The sequence below is a fragment of the Elephantulus edwardii genome, unplaced genomic scaffold, assembly GCF_000299155.1.
Source record: "Elephantulus edwardii isolate Elephantulus edwardi_28Jun2011 unplaced genomic scaffold, EleEdw1.0 scaffold00044, whole genome shotgun sequence".
Taxonomy (NCBI): Eukaryota; Metazoa; Chordata; class Mammalia; order Macroscelidea; family Macroscelididae; genus Elephantulus; species Elephantulus edwardii.
This window is the reverse complement of record NW_006399794.1, coordinates 16,758,372-16,768,031: the sequence shown is the minus strand read 5'-3', so window position 1 is coordinate 16,768,031 and position 9,660 is coordinate 16,758,372. Positions and strand designations below refer to the sequence as shown.

Here is a 9,660-nt window from a genome sequence, read left to right as displayed (position 1 = left end):
ACATGCAAGGCTGGCTTCATGGGAGACAATGCACTATAGGCTGTCTTCCCATCCATCATGTCCTGCCTCAGCACCAGGGCTTGATGGTGGGCATGAGCCAAAGGACTCCTACATGAGTGATCGAGCCCAAGAGCAAGAGAGGCATCATGACCCACACGTATCCCATTGAGCATGGCATTATCACCACCTGGCACGACATGGAGCAGATCTGGCACCACACCTACAACGAGCTGCATGTAGCCCCTGAAGAGCACCCTGTGCTGCTGACTGAGGCCCCACTGAACCCTAAGGCTAACCAGGAGGAGATGATCCAGGTCATGTTCAAGATCTTCAATGCTCCTGCCATGAACATTGCCAAACAGGTCATGCTGTCTCTGTAGGCCTCTGGCCACGCCACAAGTATCATGATGGATTTCAGCCATGGGGTCCAGCACACTGTGTCCTTCTACACCAAGTACACCCTCCCCCACACCATCCAGTGTCTGGCTGGCCGGGACCTGATGGGTGACCACATGAAGACCCTCACCGAGTGAGGCTACAGCCTCACCACTGTGGCTGAGTGGGAATCATGCATGACGTCAAGGAAACTCAGTTATGACACTCTGGACTTTGAGCAGGAGATGGTCATGGTGGCCTCGTCCTCCCAATAGAAGAGTTATGAGCTGCCCAATAAATAGGTGGTCACCATCAGCAATGAGCTTTTCCACTGTCCTCAGCTGCTCTTTCAGCCCTCCTTCCTGGACATGGAATCTCCCCGCATGCACAAAACTACCTTCAACTCCATCAGGAAGTGTGACCTTGACATCCACAAGGACCTCTATGCCAACACAGTGCTGTCTGGAAGGACCTCCATGTGCCCAGGCCTCACTGATGGGTTAGAGATGGAACCTGTGTTGCTGGACGCAGCAAGATGAAGATCAAGATCATTGCTCCCCACTGAGCAGTGTGGGGATCGGAGGCTCTGTTCCGGCTCTGTCCATCTTCCAGCAGATGTGGATCAGCAAGAAAGAGTACAAGTCTGGCTCCTCCATTATCCACCACAAATGCTTCTAGAAGGATTGCTTAGTTGTGTTACACCTTTCTAGATTTAAAAAAAAAATCCACCAAAACTCTAACAATTAAGAAAGCCAGACATCAGGATTGTATCCTTTTTCCAGACTTATTCAATCTGTATGTTGAGCAAATTACACGAGAAGCTGGACTCTATGAAGAAGAATGTGGAATTAGGATTGGAGAAAGTCTCAAAAATAACCTGTGTTAGGCAGATGACACAACCTTGCTTACTAAAAGTGAGGAGAACTCCAAGCATGTGCTGAAAAATAACAAACACAACAGCCTTCAATATTAATTGCATCTCAATGTCAAGGAAACAAAAATTCTCACCACTAGACCAATAGGCGACATCAAGATAGATGGAGAAAAGACTGAAACTGTCATCAACTTCATCTTACTTGGATCCACAATCAATACACTTGGTCCCAGCAACCAAGAGATCAGGAGACTGTTGTTGTTGTTGTTATGTGCCATCAAGTCGCTTGCGACTCATGGCGACCCTGTGTACAACAGCCCTAAACTCTGCTCTGTCCTGTGCCAATCGCACCATCTCTGATACACCCATCTTGATTACCCCAGTCACTGAATCAATCCACCTCAGAGGGCCTTCCCGTCCTGCGCTGTTCCTTCACCCTACCAAACATGATGTCCCTCTCCAAGGACCAGTCCCTCCTTACAACATGCCCAAAGTATGTTAGACGGAGCCTCAGAATCCTTGCCTCCAGGGAGCCACCTGATTTAACCCTTTACAGGATGAATCTGTTTTCCTAGCAGTCCATGGTACCCTCAGTACTCTTCTCCACCACCACAGCTCAAAGGCATCAATTCTCCTTCTATCCTCCTTAGCCACTGTCCAACTCTCTGATGCATAACAAGTGATTGCAAAGACCATGGCCTCTATCAGACGCACCTTAGTCTCCAGAGAGACAACATTGCTCTTCAGTATTTTGGAGAGGTCCCTAACAGCAGACTTTCCCATGGCAATATGTCTTTTAATTTCCTGGCTACTGGTGCCGAGAGTGTTGACTGTGGAGCCAAGCAAACTAAAGCTGTGAATAATCTCAATCTCTCAATCTCAGGAGACTATTATACTGGGAAAATCTGCAGTCAAGGACCTCTCTAAATTAATGAGGAGCAGTGATGTTATTTTGACGACTAAAGTGTGCTTGATTCATATCATGGTCTTTTCAATCACTTGCTATGCTCTGAGAGCTGGACAATTAATAAGGAAGAAAGAGGAAAAATTGATGCCTTTGAACTGGTGGTGTTGGAGAAGAGTCCATATCCCATGGACTGCCAGAAGAACAGATAGTGTTGGAAAAGGTGAATCCAGAGTGCTCCGTGGAGGCCAGGATGGTGAAGCTTCATCTCACATACTTTGGGCTTGTTGCTAGGAGAGGTTTTTCCTTGGAGAAGGATGTCATACTTGGAAAGATAGCAGGACTGTGAAAGAGAGGAAGATCCTCAACCAGGTGAATTGACACAGTGACTGCAGCAATGGGCTCGAATGTCACAGATTGTGAAGTTGGCACAGGAAAAGGACAGGGTTCAAATCTGTTGTTCATAGAGTCACTGTAAGTCATAATTGACACAACCTAATAACAGGTGAAAATCAGTCCCATTCTCTTAAAAATGTATTTCTAATAGAGCAAGAGGGAAGATAAAGACCTCTAAATATTACTGTCAACTGCTACTAATGACTGTTTTGAATCCTCCTCATCTTCCCTACTACCCTATGACCAGTTTAAGGGCAAGAAAAGTTAGGTCCAGAAATCAATACAAACAAAAAAAATTTTTTTAGATGTTATCAGAATGAAGATATTCTTGTTATCCTTGGTAGTCTTTATTATTCTTGTAAAGCTATTGATAACATAGCATGGCAGCAAAATCTCATTGCTAATTGAGTTGACTCTGACTGGTAGTGTCCTCTAGGATCGAGTGGCACTGGTCTATCATAGAGTGGCCAAGGCTGTATGTTTTTACAGGAGCAGACTGGCTCATTTTCCTCCTGGGGAACACCTGGTAAGATTGAACAACTGACCACACAGTTTGCTAGGTGCCTTAACCACAGTACCACTGTTGTTGTTGTTATGTGCCATCGAGTAGTTTGCGACTCATAGCGACCCTATGTACAACAGCCCTAAACCCTGCTCTATCCTTTGCCAATCACATTGCCTCTGACACACCCATCCCGATTACCCCAGTTACTGAATCAATCCACCTCATAGAGGGTCTTCCCCTCCTGCGCTGTTCCTCCACCCTATCAAGCATGATGTCCCTCTCCAAGGACCTGTCTCTCCGTACATGTCCAAAGTATGTCAGACAAAGCCCCAGAATCCTTGCTTCCAAGGAGTAGCCTGGTTTCACCCTCTCCAAGATTAATCTGCTTGTTTTCTTGGCAATCCATGGTACCCTCAATACAATTCTCCAGCACCACAGCTCAAAGGCATTAATTCTCCTAGCCTCCCTAGTCATTGTCCAACTCTCTGATGCATAACAAGTGATTGCAAAGACCATGGCCTGTATCAGACACACCTTAGTCTCCAGAGAGACACCATTGCTCTTGAGTACTTTAAAGAGGTCCCTAACAGGAGACTTTCCTATCGCAATATGTTTTTTGATTTCCTGCCTGCTGGTGCCAAGAGTGTTAACCGTGGAGCCGAGCAAACTGAAGCTGTGAACAATCTCAATCTCTTCGCCATCCATCCTGATGCTACCAATTGGTCCAGTGGTGAGAATCTTTGTCTTCTTGACATTGAGCCTCAGTCCATACTGAAGGTTGTAGTCCTTGACCCTCTGCAGCAAGTGCATGAGGTCCTCCTCAGTTTCGGCAAACAGGGTTGTGTCATCTGCATAACGCAGATTGTTAATAGATCTTTCACCAATCCTAACGCCAGACTTCTCCTCATTGAGCCCAGCCTCTCAGATAATCTGCTCTGCATACAGGTTGAAAAGGTATGGAGATAGGACATATCCCTGGCGTACACCCTTTCCAATTTTGAACCATGTGGTGTTACCCTGCTCTGTTCTGACGACTGCCTCTTGGTCCAAGTATAGGTTTTGCATTAGCAGGATTAAATGTTCTGGGATTCTCATTCTTCTCAGAGTCAGACACAGTTTGTTATGATCCACACAGTCAAATGCTTTTGCATAATCAATGAAACACAGATAGACATTCTTCTGGTATTCCCTGCTTTCAGCTAAGATCCATCTAACATCAGCTACAATATCCCTTCTAAACCCAGCCTGGACTTCTGGCAGTTCTCTGCTGATGTGTTGTCCCAGTCGTTTTGGGGACCACTAGAACTCCTAAAGTGAAAATAATATACTAGGAATGGTGATACTGGCCAGAGAAAAGTGAAATTTCTACTTGCCATGAAGGGCATCAAAACCAAAACAGAAAATTTAAAATGTATGCTCATCAAAGGACTTCATTTAAAAAAAAAAGAGTAAACAGTTTTGGGTAGGGGGAATCTTTGGAAATTACATAGCCTTAAGGGTCTAGTCTCTACAATTTATAGCAACTTGAGCAATTCAATAGCAAAAACAAACCAACCCTCAATTATAAAATGAGTGTGTGCAAAAACTTCATTAAAGAGTACATATAAGGGGTCAACAAATACATGGAAGGAGGTTCACAATCATTAGTTATTCCAAAAACTAAACAAAAATAAAACCCATTGCCATCAAGTCAATGACAGTTCATAAGGCAAGTAGAACGGCCCACAGGTTACCAAAGCAGCAAAGCTTTATGGAAATAGAATGCTTCATCTTTATCTTATGGGTCACTTAGGTTTGAACAATAGCAACTTGGTTAGCAGCTGAATGTACTAACAACCACTGGTGCCACCAATGCTTCTCACTAACAACTGTTGTTGCGATGTGCCATCTGATTGGCTCCAGCTCAGAGAAATCCTATGTACAATGGCTTCCAACCATGCTCTTGTGCCATACAGACAGTCTCCACGATGCTTAAGCCCATCATTACAATTAACATGTCCATTTGGTTGAACGTCTTCCTTCCCTTCTCCAACTCTCAATCTTCCCAAATATGACGTTCCCTTCCAAGGACCATGTGAGTTGAAATATCACTATTTTTGCTTCCGAGTAGCACCCTGGCTATGCAAGCAAAATTAAATTACTGGCAACCCCAATCTTTCCCCCATTTATCATGATGTCAATTATTGGTCCAGTGGTGAATATTTTTGTTTTCTTGATGTTGAAGTGTAATTCATATTGAAGGCTATAGTTCTCTTCAGTAAATGCTTTAAGGTGTCTTCACTTTTAGCAAGTAAGATTCTATCATCTCATTCATAATTACAGAGCTGCAAATAAAAACTACAGTGAGATAGCATCTTACCCTTGCTAAGATAGCACTGGTTTGTTTGTTTTTTTAAAGAAAGAAAAAACAGATAACAATGAATGTGAAATTAATGTGATTGGAACCCTTATCCATTGCTAGCAGTACAACCAATGTGGAAAGTGGCACAATGCATTCTAAAAAAATTGACATAGAATTATTTTATGATTCAGCAAAGTAGCACAAAAAGTTAGTGGGTATCTGTAGGTATATAAATACAGGTGCATGCAGATGGATGCACAGACATAAGTACATATGTACACAAGTATAAGCACAAATACAAGTGTGAAGGCACATGCATTTATAGAAGACACAACTACAATTACTTCTCAAATAAAAGCTAATACTTAGTGACCTTAGTTTTTGAGGTTTAAAGACTTAGGACCTTGGTCTCATGGGATAATCCAGTTAATGGGGATAAAATAGTTCATAAATATGGTCTTTTGAATCTTGTGAAATAAGTATTGTCTGAGGTCTTAAAAGTTTGTGAGTGGTCATCTAAGACACAACTATTGGTGTCCACTTTTGTCAGGAGCAAAAGATTAAGAAGAAATCCAAAGTTTTAGAGAACAACTTCATCTACCCAGAGACCAGAAAAACTGGATGGTACACCGCTACCACTACTAACTATTTTGATCAGGGACATAACAGATGACCCTGAATTGAAAAGAAGAAAAATGTAGACCAAAACTCAATTTCTTTAAGACTTATTGGACCAGTTGAGTTCAAAGGACTCCATGAGACTATTGCCTTGTTGTTGTTGTTAGGTGCCATCAAGGTAAGTACCACTCATAGTGACGCTATAAACAACAGATCTGAACTCTGTCCTAGTCTGTGCCAACTTCACAATCTCTGACACATTAGCCCATTGTTTCAGACACTGTGTCAATCCATCTGAGGGTCCTCCTCTCTTTTACTCTCCCTCCACCTTCCTAAGCATAATATCCCTGCCCGAGGAATAGCCTCTCCCAGCAACATGTCCTAAGTATGTGAGAGAAAGCTTTATCATCTTTGCCTCCAAGGAGCACTCTGGCTTCACCTTCTCCAGAGAATAGCTCTTTGTTCTTTTGGTAGTCTATGGGATATTCAGTACTCTTCTCCAACACTACCATTTCAAAGATCTCAATTTTCTTCAGGCATCCTTATCCATTGTTCAGCTTTCTGATGCATAGCAAGTGATTGAAAAGACATGGCCTGAATCAGGTGCACCTCAGTCCTGAAACTGACATTGTTCCTCAATAATTTTGAGAAGTCCTTGATTTCAGAATTTCCAGTGTAATATGTCTCCTGATCTTCTGATTCTTGGTACCAAGGATATTGATAGCAGATCCAAGTAAGATGAAGTTGTTGACAAGTCCAACATTTTCTCCAGTCAGTCCAGTAGCAAGAATCTTAGCTCTCTTAATGATGAGATGCAATACATATTTAATGCTGCAGCCTTTGATCAGAAGATCAAAGTTCTTCAAATCCTCTTCATTTTCAGGAAGCATGGTTACATCATCTGCATAACAAAGGTTATTGATGAGTCTTCCTCTAACCATATGCCACATTTTTCTTCACAGAGTCCCAGTTCTTGAATAATTTGCTCAGTATGCAGATTGAATAGGTAGGCAGAAAGGATACAACTCTGGCACACACCTTTCTTACTTTTAAAGCATGAGTGTCCCCTTGCTGTGTTCGTAAAACAGCCTTTTTATCTAGGTAAAGCAAAGAATACGAGAAGAATGTCTATCTGTGTTTCATTGACTATGCAAAGGCTTTTGACTGTGTGGATCACAACAAGCTGTGGCTGACTCTAAGAAGAATGGGAATCCCAGACCATTTGATTGTGCTAATGCAAAACCTATACTTGGACCAGGAGGCAGTCGTCAGAACAGAGCAAGGAGACACTACATGGTTCAAAATCAAGAAGGGGGTCCATCAAGGATGTATTCTGTCTCCATACCTTTTCAATCTGTATGCAGAACAGATCATCCAAGACGCTGGGCTATACGAAGAGGAATGTGGAATCAGGATTGGTGGAAGAATCAACAACAACCTGTGTTATGCAGATGACACAACCCTGCTTGCTGAAACTGAGGAGGACCTGAGTCGCTTGCTGCAGAAGATCAAGGACTACAGCCTCCTATATGGACTGAAGCTAAATGTCAAGAAAACAAAGATTCTAACCACTGGGCCAATTGGCAGCATCAGCATGGATGGTGGGGAGATTGAGATAGTTAACAGTTTTAATTTACTTGGCTCCACAGTCAATGCTCTTGGTAACAGCAGCCAGGAAATCAGGAGATGAATTGCATTGGGAAAGTCGGCTGAAGGACCTCTCAAGAGTACTGAAGAGCAATGACGTCAGGCTGGAGACTAAGGTGCACCTGACCCGGGCTATAGTCTATTCAACTATGTGCTATGCATCAGAAAGTTGGACAGTGAATAGGGATGATAGAAAGAGGATTGATGCCTTTGAGCTGTGGTGCTGGAGAAGAGTGTTGCATATACCATGGACTGCTAGGAGAACAAACAGGTTTGTCCGGGAGAGGGTGAAGCCAGAGTGTTCCCTGGAGTCAAGGATTCTGAAGCTTCATCTGACATATTTTGGGCATGTTGCAAGGAGGGACTGGTCCTTGGAAAGGGACATCATGTTTGGCAGAGTGGAGGGGAAGCGAAGGAGAGGAAGACCTTTGGTGATATGGATCAATTCTGTGACTGGAGCGGTGGGAATAAGTGAGTTTGAGATGGCTAGGTTGGCACAGGATAGAACAGTATTTAGAGCTCTTGTACATAGGGTTGCTATAAGTCGCAAGTGACTCGATGGCACATAACAACAACAACAACAACAAGGGTTTCACGTGAGCAAAATATTGCCCTGAAATATTTTTCATTCCTTGAGCTGAAACTACCTCTTAAGATCATCTTTTCACCAAGTAGCAAAGTATCACACAAAAGAAAGAATATTACTCTAAGTTTACATTGTTATTGTTGTTGCTGTTTGCCGTCAAGTTAGAATCAACCTACAACTGACCCTCCATGGGGTTTTCAAAGGCAGTAAGTTTCACATGAGGAAATTTTCCATCCTTCTCTTGCAGAGCAGCTGGAGGATTCGAACTACTTGTGCTTTGAGATTGCAGATTAGCTTCTTACCACTAGGCCACTACAGGTCCCCCAAGTACTATACTCAAAATTCATTCACAAAGGACCAAGAGATTGACACTTACTCTAAAGCAAGGATGAAAAAAACAAGATGGCAGGGAAATTAGATGCTGGAGATGAAGCAACCAGAACACAAAGAGAATGTTGATACTGGAAAATGTAACTAATATCATCACTGAATTTTTTTATGTTGTTATGTCCCGCCGAGTCATTTGTGACTCCCAGCAACTCTATGTACAACAGCTCTGAAGTCTGCTCTATCTTGAACCAATTTTATTGTCTCTGACACACCTACAACCATTACCCTAGTCACTTAGTCAATCCATTTCATCCAAGGTCTTAATTTCCTGCACCATCCCTCCACTCTCCCAAGGATGATGTTCCTCTCCAAGGACTGGTCCCCCCTGGCAACATGCCCAAAGTATATGAGACAGAGCTTCTAAATAGTTTGCCTCCAAGGAACAGCCTGGTTTCACCCTCTCCAGGAAAACCAGTTTGTTCTCTTAGTAATTCATGGTATGTTCAATGCTCTTCTCCAGTACTACAGCTCAAAGACATGAATTCTTCTTTTATCATCCTAAGTCATTATCCAGCTCTTGAATGCACAAGTAATTGCGAAGATCATGGACTGGATCAAGCACACTTTAGTCTCTAGACTGCCATCTTTGCTCTTCAGTACTCTGGAGAGGTCCCTGACAGCAGATTTTCCCTGTGCAATTTGTCTTTTGCTTTCCTGGCTCCTGGTATCAAGAATGTTGATTATGGAGTCAAGCAAACTGAAGCTGTTAACAAAATCAGTCTCTTCTCCTTCTATCATGATGCAGTCAATTGGCTTAGAGGTAAAAATCTTTGTTTCCTTGATGCTGAGCTTCAATTCATATTGAAGACTGCAGTTCTTAACCTTCTTCAGCAAATGCCTCAGGTCCTCCTGAGTTTCCGTGAGCAAGGTTGTATCATCTGCATAATGTAAGTTGTTGATGACTCTTACTCTAATCCTGATGCCACATTCCTCCACATAAAGCCCAGCTTTCCAAATGATCTGTTTATATAGATTGAAAAGGTAGGAGATAGGATGTATCTTACACCTTACATTATAGTGTACA

General features: G+C 42.8%; 1 pseudogene; it reads left to right on the top strand.

Annotated features, from left to right (window-relative positions):
* Positions 1-1,053, top strand: LOC102854383 (annotated as a pseudogene).
* The last annotated feature ends 8,607 nt before the right edge of the window (positions 1,054-9,660 follow it).